Genomic DNA, 15,419 nt, shown 5'->3' on the forward strand with positions numbered 1-15,419 from the left:
GGCACTAGGAGTGGGATGCAAGTACATTTACTCAAGTACTGTACTAAAGTACAATTTTGAGGTATTTACTCTTGTTTATTTCCATTTTATGGTATGTTGCACCTCTACTCCACTATATTTTAAAGGCAAATGTAGCACTTTATACTGCATTACATTTATTTTAAAGCTTTAGTTACTTCGCAGATTCAGATTATCAATACAAAATATGAATCAACTAGTAAATTATAATATATTATTACAGATTTTGCTGCCCTGTAATATATAAAGAAATTGAAATGAGCTCTGCCTTTACCAGCTGCAACATTACAGTGATGAACACATTAAGGCATCAATAATATAATATATACATTAAAATATATTATTCTGAAATGGGGCATTCTGCATAATGTGTAACTACAGCGATCTCTTTTATACTTTCTTTAATCTAATTTTTCTTCTGCCACCATTAGCATGTGCCAACACTTATCAACACTACGCAGCAGTGTTGTAAAGAAAGAAACTTTTCACTTACTGGTGGCACACAGTTCACAAACAGAAAAGCAGTTGAACTTTTTAATGAGCTTTTGTAACCCTGTCATAACCATTTAAAATGTTTCAGTTCATGCAGTAATATAGTTAGTTTCACTCACTGATTCATTCAATTAATTTCATTCATCTGTTCCCTTTTTTCTTCTTTCTTTCGGTCAGCAGATTGTAGGGAAAAGAGATGAATACAAAGAGATGGACAGAGAGAAAGGAAAGATGGATGGAGTCAAGGGAGGGAAAGCTCTCTGGCTGGCAGATCTGTTAGGAAATGTAGCGAGCAGTTGAAGAGTTTCTGGCTTGATCCCCAGTGCCTGACCGTGCCCACTACAACGCTTTGAATTACAATGAAACTCCTGAGGGCCTTTTTTTCCCTCGCTAAAGGAGGCTTAATTATTAACAGGTTTTGTTAGTGTAAGCCATTAATAAACAATAGCATCCTGACTGTAATGCAACCTGTCAATACAAATGCTTCATGGTGTATTTAAGGTGTGTTCTGCTTAGATTTGGCTGTGACATGTATATCAGTTGTTTTCTTGTTTTCTTTAATCTTTAAAACACTTCAGGCTGTGTTTTGGCCGATGATTTTGTCAGACAGGACCATAGTGTTACAGTAACATCCCACCACCACTGCATGACTTCCCTTTGCTGCCTAAATGAGTGGCGGCTCATAATTTCATGCTCCGAGGTGTCATTACCAGGTTTTCTGTGTTCACCATGCAACATGTACTTCTGTTACGTAATCTATATATTCACCGCACTGAGAGAAGGGAAGAGAATAGAAGAGGAGAGGAGAGAGGCAAGGAAAGGAGCGGAGACTAGATGAAAGAGGGGACATGAGAGGAAAGAAAGAGAAGAGGAAAGGAAAGGGGGGAAGGAAAGAGAAAAGATGTGAGTTGAGGAAACAGGAGAAGAGAGATGAGATGAAAGGAAAGGAAAGAGGAGATAAGAGAGGAAGAGGAGAGGAAAGGGAAAATGAGAGGAGAGATGAAAGATGAGGAAAGGAATGAGGAGAGGAAAGGGAGGAGGAGAGGAAGGATGAAAAGGAGGAGAGGAAAAAGAAGAGATGTAAGAGGAAAGGGGAGAAGAGAGGATAGGAAAGGAAAGAGGAGATATAAGAGGAAATAGGAGAAGAGAGAAAAGAGGAAAAAGAGGAAAGGGAAAACGAGGGATGAGAGGGGAGATGAAAGGTGAGGAGAGGAAAAGGAAGAGGAGAGGAAGGATGAAAAGGAGGACAGGAAAGAGAAGAGAGATGTAAGAGGAAGGGGGAGAAGAGAGGATAGGAAAGGAAAGAGGAGATATAAGAGGAAATAGGAGAAGAAAGAAAAGAGGAAAAAGAGGGAAGGGAAATGGGGAGATGAGAGGAAAGAGGAGAAGAGAGGATACATGAATGGAGAGGAAAGGAAAGGAGAAGAGAAAGAAGGTGAAGGGAGAAGGGTGAGGAGAGATGGTAGGAGAGGAAAGGAGAAGAGGTGGGAAAAAGAAAGACAGCAACAAGAGAAGAGAGGGAAAAGAGAGTTGAAAGGAAGAAAGAAAGGTAAGGGAAATGATAAGGGAGAGAAGAGTAGAAAGAAAAGGAGACAAAGAGGAGATAAAAGGAAATGAGAGAGGAGGGGAAAAGAAAAGAAAGAGGAGATAAGAGAGGGAATCACAGTATGGGACCATTGTGTGTTTCATCCCCTAGGGCGACACTCTCCATGCATCCTTCCTCAAGTGCCTCTTGCCCTCCTATCTCCTCCTCCTATTCTTTCTTCCTCAACTGCCTCCACTCTTCACTCCCCATCCTCCCTCCTCATGTCCCCGCACTCTAAGGGAGGGGCATGCAGATGATGAGATGTATGGATTGTTTCTATCTGTGTCTCCCCCTCATCCCATCTCATCACCTCAGTAATGCAGGAGGAGAATGCATGTGGCTTTTTGCCTTACATTGTGTGTGTGTGTGTGTGTGTCAGGGCCTTTATGTAGATTGTGTTGTCATTTTGTGTGTGTGTGTGTGTGTGTGTGTGTTTCTCTGTGTCAGCGTCCCAGAAAAGGCAGACCTCAGGGAGTTGTGCTCCACTTTTACTCCTTTATTAATTCACCCTTCGCTCCCACTCTGTTTGCCAGGATGGACGGGATGGAAGGAGAGAGAAAGAGGGTGTAAGAGGAAAGGGAGGACAAGTGAGCTGAAGTGAATGAGTTCAAAGGAGAGTCGAGACAGAGAGTAAACACTCGTTTTTGTTGTTTCTCTCACTCTCGCATTCACAAATGAGAGCATATTAAGGAAAAAGTACTTTGCGTCTGACTGTCAAAGACAATGAACATGTTGGTTATTTTAACAGCAACCCATTTTCACCAGCAATCACTCCTAAAATCCTTGAGAAAGTGCAGCTATTCATCCAACAGGAGGCACTGGCTTTGTTTCTTTTTCTCCACAGATAAGAACAGGGTGAAGCAGCCAACAGACTGTGGGTGGGCAGGGGAGTCAGCTTTCAGAGTATTTAGAGAGAGAAAGACTTTGTCTGCGGAAGCTTTTTGAAACTGTGGGGAGGACCACAGGACAGTTTCCTTCCATTCATTGGTCTGTTCTTCCATTTATTTGGTGTAACATCTCAGATACACTGAGAAGATTCTTAGGACACTTTAAGGAATGGTACTTGTTTCACTGTTGTATTTTAGCTCTGTTGTTGGGGACGTATCTTTTGCATGGGTGAAACCTAAGTCTCTCAAGATTTGTACAGTCTCTGTAGCCGTTCTCATTCCCAGGTCATCGAACACGGCCCTCTAAGTCTCAGTTTTCGAGGGATTGGGCCCTAAGGGCTGTATGTGATAAGCAGGGTCCTGACGTCTACTCTGTACGCTACTTTATGGCAGGGGCGTAAATAGAGCAGTGCAGACAGTTCGGTTGCACTGGGGCCCGTGGGGTGGAGGGGCCCGTAGAGAGAGCAGGCCCTTGCAAGTGATAGAGATTGCCACCTTGAATATCTGTGTTCTAAGAGGATTAATAAGAGAACATTCTTAATTTAAAAACAGTGACATTTGCTGTATGTCATGGTTTACATTTTTATTTATTTTTAAATAGACAGTAGCCATCTAAAACTAAAAAACTAATTTCTTCCTTTATTTGATATTTTTGTCAGATATGCAGTGATGATTGCTGGGTAATATGTATATTGTTGTTGTCCAATGTCAAGTCAATACATGCACGATAGCGTGCACTGGGGCTTGTTGTAACTTCCTTTCGCCGCTACTTTATGGGGAGCCAAAGAAGGGATGGGAGGATCTAGTTGGATTTATTTAACAGCCAGGCTGCAGTGTTTTGTATACAATAAATTAAAAGTAATGTATTCAAAATTTTACAAAAAAAAGTTCAAATGCACTGGCAGTGAATTACACTTATAGTATCAAAAATAAAAGAGTTAATTTGAATCATAATTTATTTGTTGAATGCAGTTATCAAATTAAAGTAGTGAAATAGAAAGTGCAATATTTGCCTCTGAATTGTAGTAGAGTGGAAATATAAAGTAGCAGAAAATGGAAAAACTCACATAAAGAACAAGTATCTCAAAACTGTACTTAAAAACATGTTAATATAAATGTACTGAGTTACTTTCCCCCACTGCTAACTGTGACAGTAGAGAGTAGTGCTAGAGCAACAGTAACAATACAAAAACAAATAGTGACAGCAAAGATGCGGCTGGTAACAGAGATACAAACCTATAAAGAGTGAGTTACAAAATGCACTTTTAGGGGCTTTTATTTTGAAAGCGGAAGAGGGATTGATAAGTGCGGAATTGCATGGTGTAAAGGATAAATTGAGAATAAACTGTCTCTATATAATACGGTATATTTAAATACGATACTTGTATGTGTGCTGGTATCTAGGCTAACTCTGTCTCTCTAATCATAATCATACATTCGACACAGGCCTTTGTCTCCATAACGAACTTCACAATGACTCATGCTGCGTAGCCATGGTGACGAGCATCCCCACATTATTGGATGTCATTTGGATTGCTTGGACAGAAAAACAGACTCACATGCCGGCAGGCTGCTGCTGTTATCTCATTGTTGGTTTGTCTTACTGATTATCCCAACACCAGGGAAGAATAATTTTACATTACTGAGCAATACTTCCATTTCATTTGTGCTCTGTAGAGATTGAGTTGGGTGTTAATGAACTGACTGTAATCAAGGAAGAATGATGTACAAGTTTTGTGCTGAGGGCACAAGCAGTCACCCTTATATTAGTCACCATGTGTGGGAAACAAATGGTGTGTAGTTTGTGTTGTAGTTCACATTAATATAAGATAAAGAGTCCATCTCTGGAAGTGGTGAAAGATCTATTAAGGCATGTTGAACTCAACGTATAAATCACTATACTGTGCATACAACCTACATACTATACAACTGTAATGATGGATGCAGCCAGGAAGTGTAGGTGGCAGGAACTCGCATGAAGATGTTAGGCCTGATAATAAGTAAAATTAATTAAAAAACTTCATGCCTGAACAGTCATGCCTTTGTTTTCTTTGTTAAATAATTTAAATTCTGAGGAAAAGTAACAAAACTGATGATTTGTACAGTGATTAAATTGAGTTAGACTGATTTTCAGTGTAGAATTAAAAAAAAACAGCTTTTATTTGCGGTGTTAGGACTACAAATAAAATAAAACTATGATATTCTGAGGAGTGTGCTGGCAAAAGAGAGATAAAAGAAATCACACGATACAGGGGAAGAAAATCATTAGTATAACCCTTCATTTCACTCTTCACTGAAGACTGCTATTGTCTTCCATCAGTGCCAGAACAGTCACTTTGTTATTACACAGATGTGACAAAGCATTAACCCAACGCTGTCACACTGAGATTTTGTGCGTGTTTTATCTTAACCGATTGTGTTAATGGAGATGAGAGCCAAGTATTTTCTTTTTTAAGTAACAAAGGAAAGGCGGTTGGAGTCAGCACAAAGCATAAAGCTTTTATTGTCATTTGGGGATTACTAAATCATAAAATATCCAGTTTGTTACTGTTAATAGTTTGACAGTTCCATAGTCTTTATTTTTTTGGTTTTGGTTTGCTATAGTCATGCTAACAATGACACCAAAACATCACTGCATGAGAGCTTCGGTTGCTTCTATATCAGACTGTTGGCTAACATTGGCAGTGGTTTCCAGCTCTTTATTAGTTTGGGGAAGTTTACACTCCAGCAACTTTAGCTAAACTTGGGGCACCTGGTGGCTTTTTGGGTCGAGCAAGTGTCCCATGCGAAATGACAAACAATTACTGATCAGGACAATGACACAAAAATTTAACCTGTGTGTTGCTTGTATGTTTTCTTAATAATGTGGCTGTTTACACCTGGGTGTGTATTCCTGGGGGTTCAAGCGACATGAAAATATGACATTAACACGAACGGGTCTATTCAGCTATCCTCCTCAAGTATATGTACATAGTGTCCATTCAGCAGCTTTATACATCCTAATAACCAAAACTGTCAACTAAGTCTAAAAATAATAAGAAAGTGATGACACACATAAAAATCAAACCCCAGTCTCCTGTGTGAAAAACTCATGCTTGACCCACTCATCCGACCACATTTTGCTCCCTCCATCGTCTGTGTCAATCTTATACTAAGTCACCTGACTTTGTGGTAACACTTGTAAGTAATCTAAGAGAATATCTGAGATTGGCTAGTATTAGCCCTAACCATGACCTCTAATCCTAACTGCCTCAGACCTCTATACGTCAATGTGATGAGTACTAGCCAATCACAGCACACAGTGGGATCCATAATAACCCGTCATGAAAACTCAGCCTTGTCTCCTGGAAATTACATTTATAAACAATTAATTTGAAACAGCAAATACATTTTGAGGGAAACGTAATCTAGGGCAAATTATGTTTTCTGCTAACATAAAGACAAAATGCTGATAATAAACTTGATAATAAAACGTATTTCAGTCGTTTTCTGCCAAATTGCGATACACTATCCACATGTAATGACTAGAGTGTTATTTTTCTCTTACCTTTGGACACAAACCCTGGAATTCTGGTGTCAAGGTCCTGAGCTTTTTACACCCATCATCCTCCCCAACCACCTCCTTGTGAATCCTGCACTATACAAGAATGTAGTGTTTCATCACCTGAAAGAAACTTTGTCTCTCAACATAATCTAGGCAGCAATTCTGTTGCCACAACAACATAATTAAGAAAGCAGTTTAGTAACATACAAATGTAATTTCTAGGAGACAGGGTTGAGGGATGGGTGTAAAAAGCTGAATAGCTGCAGTGAGACTATTCTCACCTGGCTGCAAATAGGCACTCTGTATTTTTGGCACGCCATCAAAAACTCAAGTCAGCTGGAGATGGTGTTTTCAGCCAACTTATGTCATGTCAGCCAACTAAGTCAAAGATTGATGGCTGTGGATGAGCCTGCCTTTGTCTATCTCTGTTTGAGGACCCACACTGTTCCGAAAATTACCATGAATTACTCAGTAAATCTGCCTCGTATTGTTGTAAACTGTTTATGTGTCGAGGAAGAACAGTGTAGCGACTGTAACTAAAGGGGATGGGGCTTAGAAAAGTGTTACCTGATTCAGAAAAATGATTTTTCTCTTCATTGTCTGTTTGCACAGGAAACCTACATGAAGACGGTAGAAGAAGATTCCCAGAGAAGACTACTATTGACTGCTTAACCAAACGACTCACAGACACGAACATGTTCAGCAGAGCGTGGTACCCATAAGGCCTTGCAGGGGCCCAGTGGGTGGGGTTACAAGGAGGCAGAGATGAACCTGACCAACCACAGGCCGTCACCCGTGGATATAAGCTCCACCAACCACTGATCTTCAGGGTGACTGACAGCTGGACCAGCGCCTCATACGCCGGCATTTCAACCTTCATTGGCCCAAAGTACAGGTAGGAAACGAGGGGTAGGGGAGGAGCTTTTGTATCTCAAATTCTCAGAGTTGTGTTTGTCAGTATCAGTGGCTGTCCTAATTATCACCCTGACCATGGAGCTGGTGAAGGGGTGATGAAAAGGGGAACTGAAGGGTGAGGAGGATGAGGTGTGGGAGTTAGGGAATGTCTTGGCGGGGCTATATAAGCGAGGTGAATAGGACAATACTATAAACGAAAGAGTAGGAAATAAAGGTTAGAGGAGGTGTCCAACCACATCTAAAAATGTAACCTTCTGGCTACATTCTGGCGCCTAACCCTATCTCCATCCAATAATTTTGTCTTTGCAGTCTCTGTGCAGTCATAAAAATGTGAATAATGGCACACACTCTCAGACAGTGTATCCTTGAAAGTATTTGTTGTGTGGTACTTGATTGTACACAAGTAAAATGATTGAAAGTAATTGTCTGCACCTGACAATTACTGTCTGCAGTGGGCGTGATTGTCAGTTTTTGGAAAGTTACAAAAACTGTCAGACGCAGTCCCTCCAATTCACACTTCCAGTAAAGGCTGAAGGCAGCAGTTGGCACACAGCACAACCGGGTTTCCAGCCAGCCACAGAAAAACTGCAAACTACTACTGTACAATGGAATTCATGTTCCTATGTAATTTCAGTGACACACCAAGCTGCTATTCTTCCACCGGATTGCTGTAACTGACGTCACACTGTGTGATAATAGGCAGCACAAGCACACAGGTACTCAGGTGACAGTGAAATTGCAGCTGTGGCAGCAGTAGCAGCTGGCAGATCAGTTTTGTTTTACCACATCAGCCACTGAGGTACAAGAGAAACTTTTAAACACAAACCAAGGTGTTGATAACAGTTAAAATCAGACAAGCAGTGAAAACAAGCTGATACTGAAATAATTATCTGTTGAAAGAAACTTTTTCCATTTCAAAGCTGATTATATTAATCAAAAACAAATCTTGTGTAACGTGTCACTTGAGAATGAGTCATTAAAATCAAAACAGTTAGAAGCAAGAATGTGCATAGCAAACTTAATGTTAATCTGACTAATAATTGTGAGATATCCTGTGTGTCAAGTGAATAAGATTTTTTCCACTGTGAATGGGTGGGGTTCATCCTCTGAAGAGCATGACTGTGTTTAGTAAATTTCAAGGAAATCTGCCACTTAGTTTTTCTTGTGATTTTCCTTTACTGTGTGCAAAGGGAAGGTTTGGCCTGATGGTGATGCAAGAAGAAAGAGAAAACCTTATTTCTCTCCCAGCCAGAGCAAATGTTATGGAAATCTAACCATAACCATAACTTGTGTTCAAAGTTATTCATTTGATCTGCAGGTGGCATTAGAAGAAATAAAAGATGTATCTTGTCTTGGAGCCTAGTAAAAGTCCCTTGTAAATTAACATTTAAATTCAGATATTAATTCTGTACACGTGGACATTTTGGGAGTGCTAGAGGGGACATCCTCTGTGGACCATGACCATCCAGAGCAAATGTTGCTGCAATCACGCAAGTCATCCCAACATGTTATCATCCCAGCTCATCAGATACCAACGTGCTCAATACCTTTCTGCATCAGTTTTGAACGTTCGGGGATTGCATGTCAATTTACACACGTTACATGTATTATATCTTTTTCAAATACACTGCTTGTCACAAGAAATGTACAGCTTCTGCGAGTTAAAGGCATCATATACTTTTGAAAATATACTCACGACATAGGTAAGACACTTTGCTTTTAAGTGTACTTCTTCAAGTTGAGGCAACAAAAACAGGTGTTGAGGCATAGAAAAACCACTGTAGTTTGACTTAAAATAAGTAAAATTGTTACTCGTGTAGTGTAACATCATGTGACTTAGATCACTACCGCAGCATGCTAAACATCCTAGCACACAACATATCTCAATTGACTTTTGGTTTCACACAAACAACGGGCTCCCGGATGAAAGTCTGGAGTTTGTTTGCTCCATCTACCTCCCCTTACACCTGCTATGTAGAGTTTTCCGCTCTGTATACCACGGTAGTTAACCACAGTGTCGGACGTTGCTGCTGCCTGGTGTGTATCATACCGCTGACAAGGATGCCTTTATGCGTCAGTGACTGCTGGACAGGGCCACTGACCAAGCGTTGGTATTTGACGAGTTGGGAGTCAGACCAGGATGGTCATCTAGATATCTTGCTTTAAACCAAAGCTGTCCCAAAAATGGAAAAACTATCAATCTTTGTGTTGTAGACAATAGTGTTGTTTTAAGGTCAGACTGAACTTGTAACTGAAACAATAAAAAAAATCTTCCAACACATTTTGGGTAAAAGTGCTTACTCAGAAAATTAATTGCTTGAAAACATGACAATGAAATTCTAATTGACCAAACGCTGGTCATTGTAATTATCCAACTAGCTATAAAACTAACCGTGACAGGCTTTAATTGTTGTACAGTGGATATATTGCTCAAGATTTAGACACATTTTCACTGAAGGATCTGTGAAATTACATTACAATGATGAAGACAGTAATAAGATCTTTTATTGATGAGCATATTGGTACTCAACCACACACCATAGCCAGGTTATGTTACTCTTGTGGACAGACGTTCTCATCAAGTTCCAAATGTCTGCTGTGGGAATAAAGTTTATTGCCCAAGACGTTCATAGACAGAAATGAGTCTGTCACCAGTTAGATCTCTGACTAATGAAGGACTATTTCCCATCATGCTTCTTTCACATCCTTCAAAGCAATCTGCATTGAAGAATCCCTCTGAAAGTTTGTTGTGGATCCTCCTTGTTGAACCTTAAGTTAAATATTACCAGATAAGTATGCCGTACCTTTACAGCTTTTTTGGCTCCCAACAAGGAAATAAAAACTGAGTAAGTATTAAAATGTGATATAGGATATGTTTCACTACACCGTTGGTGCGTAACTGTGTGTGTATTTTTGAGTGGGTGTTTGTGTGGGCGTACATAGGCCAAGTTAAGTGTAGCAGCCTCATTGTGTTTTTCTCCTTGTCCTTCCTTCTTTTCTCTCTTTCTCCATTTCGTTCTCTCTATCTACTGTTGCTGTGGTAACCAGTCCTACTCATCCCTGTTCGCTGAGTCAGGAAAAGGAGGGTGTAGTTTGACTGGGGTGGTCCTACCAGAATCACTAGGTGGCATCTCAGACCCATGTACCAACCAGCAACTAGGTGCTCTTAGCAGTTTGGAGATATCAAATCACATTTAGTGGAATCACTCTGATAGACTCTGACTCCGACCCTTTTAAGCAGCATTTCACTGATGTCTCATTTGGCCCTGTAGCTCATATATGGTTATATTTTATGATGTAGGCTATGCTAGGATTTTTCTTTTTCAAAGATCCCGAGATGAAAGTTGAACTGGCCATTTGAACCTCCAAGAAAACTGTGACTTTCTGAGATAAAGTGCATCTTCAGAGGTGACCTCATACTGCACCTGGAGCTGAAACTGAGTCATCATAAATGTTTTAACAGCCCATCCTTTCTTCGCATCATATCATTCTCCCTTTGTATTTCCATAATTTATATCCCACTGAAAGGCCCAGTTAAAGGTCCAGTGTGTAGGGTTTAGGGGATATATTGGTAGAAATGCAATATAATATTCATAGCTATGTTAACAGTAGTTCATAATCACCTGAAAATAAGAATTGATGTGTTTTTGTAACCTTAGAGTGAGACGTTTATATCTACATACGGAGCGGTTCCTCCTCTACAGCGCTCGCACGTTGTTCTACAGTGGCCAAGAACAGACAAATGGCTCTAGATGAGGCCATTCACCTTTTTGCGTCAGCACACGGGAGGGATTTCAGCTGGTTGCAATGTTGCAACCTCACCACCAGATGCCGCTAAATCCTGAACACTAGACCATTAAGATGAATCTATTTGTATTTAATGTCCCGACCATGTGATTTGACATAACATCACATTAAAGGAATAGGTTAACATTTTGGAAGACAGACTTACTTGCTTTCTTTTCAAATGAGGGATGAGAAGATGGATATCAATCTCACGTCTGTGCAACAGGTACAGAAGTAGAGTTAGAATGTGGTTAGTCTAGCTTAGAATAAAGACTGGAGGCAGGAGAAAACAGCCTGTATCTCCATTTCGTTTGTATTGAATTTACCTATTACTGTTTCAGCTTTTGAGTCTGTATGTGTGAACTGCTCATAACATATCGTATATGTTATATCCTGAGGAAACAGAAAGTTTCATGCGCTTATTATATTTACATGGCGTTATTAAAACAATGTACAGAGTGAGGCAAGTTTTATGCTCCTAACTTCTGCAACAAACACACTCAGTTGCCAGTTTACCAGCTATACCTAGCTTAAACTAATGCAGTCTAATACAACAGTCTCGCAATGAATCCTTTCTGAAAACAATTCTGTTGAGTTTTTGTTCACACAGTTTCAGAGGCGTGTTAATTCAACTATATGGTCATTTTGGAGGCTGTGATTTGTAGCTAATTATATTGTGTTCTACTGACAGGCGCTTCTATTATATTGTTTACCCACCTTTGTTGTGTTTATTTTACCACAAAAATACATAAAAGCATACAAGTACCTCATCCCTTGGGAACTATGTTTTTCTCAGAGAGCCCCCCACAGACACAGTGGGGGACTCACCACAATGAATGAGCTGTAATTAACACAAGGGTAGAGTGCATGCTGGATGGCATGATTCACATGCACACCTTAAAAAAAAGGATTCTAAATTTGAGAAACAGCGTATGGTGTTGTGCTCGATTATGTTTGCAATATTTGTTTTTGGCCAGTGTGCTTCTCCTTTGTGAGTGGCATTTGCTGTAATGGCTCCTTTGTGATTGCAGTTTCTTCTCCGTAGAAGGGGACAGTTAAGCAACACAGAACAGTTGGGCAAGTCCATAGTAACTGAAGCAATTGCAAATGAATCCCATGGGACTCTATCTTCAGTCTGAGCTGAACTGAATGGAGTTAATGGCTTTCGTGAACAACTCCTGTGTGATTCACTCCTGAGGCCACATTACAGGAACATCCGAATGAGAAAATCCTATTTTAATCCCACTTAAGGAAGCAATTTGGAGGGGTTTTTATTCCAAGACAGAGGGACTGTTGCTGAATGCAATGTCTGTTGTCAATCATGCTGTAATATAGCAATCTACAAATCACCCTCAATCTGCTGCAGGGACACCAGATAAGTTCATCAGACAGCATGATTCAAGATTGATTTCTCGCCGAGCTATATGAGCACCTCTTACTGCTCTGTCAGGAATTTCAAAGTCATGACTTATAATTACAAGTGTACTTACCTCAGAAAGTTTGCTAAACTGTATTAATAGTCCATTTTACCGCAACTCTGTAAACATTTTTTTTTTGCAATTTCCTGAGCATTGTTTTAGGAAGTTGATTTCAGGCTAGCTTCCAAACTGTAGGAATGTCAATGCTAAAGTGCCAAATTTAAGTTAATTTACACTTGCGGGACACTTGCAGCGGTGCCTGCATAGTGTGACGTGTGTGGCTGTGCTGCTGCCGTGGTCCTGCCAGATGCCTCTTGCTGCTGCTGTTATCATTAGTCATACTTCTACTGTTATTATACACATATGATTATTGTCACATATGTATACTATAAGATATTAATATATACTTTGAACATATTGTACCACAGTAGCCAGAACTATAATTATAATATTATTACCTTCATTAATGTTGTTGTAAGCTACTGTCATTACCGTCTGTCATGCATCTCTCTTTATAAATAAAATTGATTGATTGATTGATTGATTGACTTGCAACATCACAACCAAAGTGGGAAGAACTTTTCAATGACACAATGCAGTAACTTTAATGGGTAAATTTATTATAAAATTCTATATTAGCATCAATATAGCATTGTTTATTCATAGTGACATTGTTCTATTGTATGTTGAAATGACATGAAATGCCAAATAGAGTAGGTGTCAGATGTGGCTCACACATTATAGTTGTGATTTGACTAAAGCTTGAACATAGGTAAGGTTTAGCCATTGTGAGGGCATTTGCAGAGAAAGGTGCAAAAGCCTGAAAAGGCATCTCCTTGGACATCAGAAGCATAAAGCAGAGCTCATGCAGGAAGACAAATAGAAAAGGAGGTACAGAGAAGTCCATTAACATGGTAGAAAGGGTGAAAATGTTGCCAGGACCAAGGCTGGGACACAGAGCTGCCTCCTAATTTTGGGTTAACTAAGATCATTCAGGGAATTCCCTGATTGGCCAGATTACAGGCAACTAGTGCCATTTGGAAAGTTCAGTTATAGGGAAAAAAATCCTTGTTGGCCCACATTGATTTTGGAGTTTGCCCAAATTAATTTTTAAGGGTTTTATGAGCACCAGTGATGAAGTAGAGTCTTGCAACTGAATTTAAATACGGAAATCAAACTAGAGAGATATGTTTCAGTTCAGTTAACTCTGTTTTTACCAGGATAATCTACTCAGTTTCAGAACTACTTTCCGGGGAGTCTTTAGCACATAACAAACAATAACACAGTAAGATAATTTAAAGTTTTCAAACTGTGAAAAGTCTGTTTGTTGAGTACTGGTGTGCACATTTGTGCCTGTAGACTTGTTTGTTCCCTGTCAAACTGTCAGAAGTGCCATGTTATTGAAGCCTGCTCTTGAACCTAGCATTTATTACTGCAAGCATTTTCATGTGATGTGTAGATGAGTCCCATTTCTACAAAGCCTTTGCAGCTGACCTTGTGCAACCATAGGGGCCATTGGTGAAGGTCAACTGAACAGTGCTGTCAGTATGGGGGAGGAAACATGAGTTGAAGAGCACTGTTAGTACAGTCATTTTTTCCATTGTGACCACTATGCTGTCAATAACAGGCATTTTCAGAGGTTTGTCAGTCTTAATGTGATCCTTTGGAGGATGGCCTGTGATGAGACATGCAGCTCTGTTGATCAATCATTGAATTTGATCTAAACCTGTTCTGTTACCCTGCAGTGGGATTGGAAGTTGGAAGGCCATTCCACATTAATCTAAGTGAGTAAGGAGAAGGGCTTCCTATGTAATGTTGAGGATATCCTAGGACTCTACATTTACCTTACAGAAGGTAAGATTCACAGATGTGCCATTTCCAACCAAATTCCTTCCTGAAATTTAACAACAGTACCTCTAACGCCTTGTCTACACAGCTCGCTTAATGCAAGCTGCATGTTAGCAGAGCAGCAGCAGCTTCAGTCCTCCACCTCTGTCTACACAGGATGCGTTCAGGCACAGTATTGAGTGTAGGTCATCCTTGTTTTGGAGCCTAGCACACAATCACTGTATTTATGTGCATAAAAAGGAATGAATTAGATTTTAAGTAGAAAAATACATTTTTGGTCTCATTTACGTGTGCATAGCGCAAGTGAAACGCAAGTCAAAACATGGCTGTTGGGACAAGCTGTAATCCTTAGGGCCCTGACACACGAAGTTGACGGTCAGCCATTGGTCAATGTCAGGCTGTCTGTGAGCGTCTGTTGCCCTAGTTTGGGCAGTGTGTCCCACACCGTTGGCACTAGTCAGCCCTTGTTGGCTTTTTTGCAGTTGTATAAGCATGTCTAATTGGCATTGGAGCCGGCAGAACCTGTGAGTGAATGAAATCTCCCTGATTGGCAGATCAGCTTAGTGCACAAGGAGATAAACGGAAGTGAGGAAAGTAAACAAACAGCTAAAGTCAAGAGGGTGTGAGATCGATACAAACTTGTTATGTTAGCTAAGATTATTAAAGGGATAGTGCACCCAAAAATGAAAAATCAGCCATTATCTACTCACCCATATGCCGACGGATGCCCTGGTGAAGTTTTAGAGTCCTCACATCCCTTGCGGAGATTGGCGGGGGGAGTGGCTAGCACACCTAATGGCTGACGGCGCCCCAGACTAATGTCCAAGAACACAAAATTGAAACCACAAAGCATCTCTAACATGCTCATCCATAGTGATCCAAGTGTCCTGAAGCCCCAACATAATAAGTTGTTTAGAAAAACGTCA

At 40.2% G+C, this 15,419-nt stretch overlaps 1 protein-coding gene across 2 annotated transcripts in view; it reads left to right on the forward strand.

Moving 5' to 3' along the window:
- The window catches only part of lrrc7 (leucine rich repeat containing 7), a 156,866-nt gene that overhangs the window by 15,339 nt on the left and 126,108 nt on the right, over nt 1-15,419 (forward strand). For both annotated transcript variants that reach the window (XM_033621600.2, XM_078168975.1), the window contains exon 2: nt 7,139-7,421. The gene's annotated coding sequence lies outside the window, so the exon portion shown is untranslated. The remainder of the gene's footprint in view (nt 1-7,138; nt 7,422-15,419) is intronic.

This window comes from Epinephelus lanceolatus, chromosome 6, assembly GCF_041903045.1.
Source record: "Epinephelus lanceolatus isolate andai-2023 chromosome 6, ASM4190304v1, whole genome shotgun sequence".
Lineage (NCBI taxonomy): Eukaryota > Metazoa > Chordata > Actinopteri > Perciformes > Serranidae > Epinephelus > Epinephelus lanceolatus.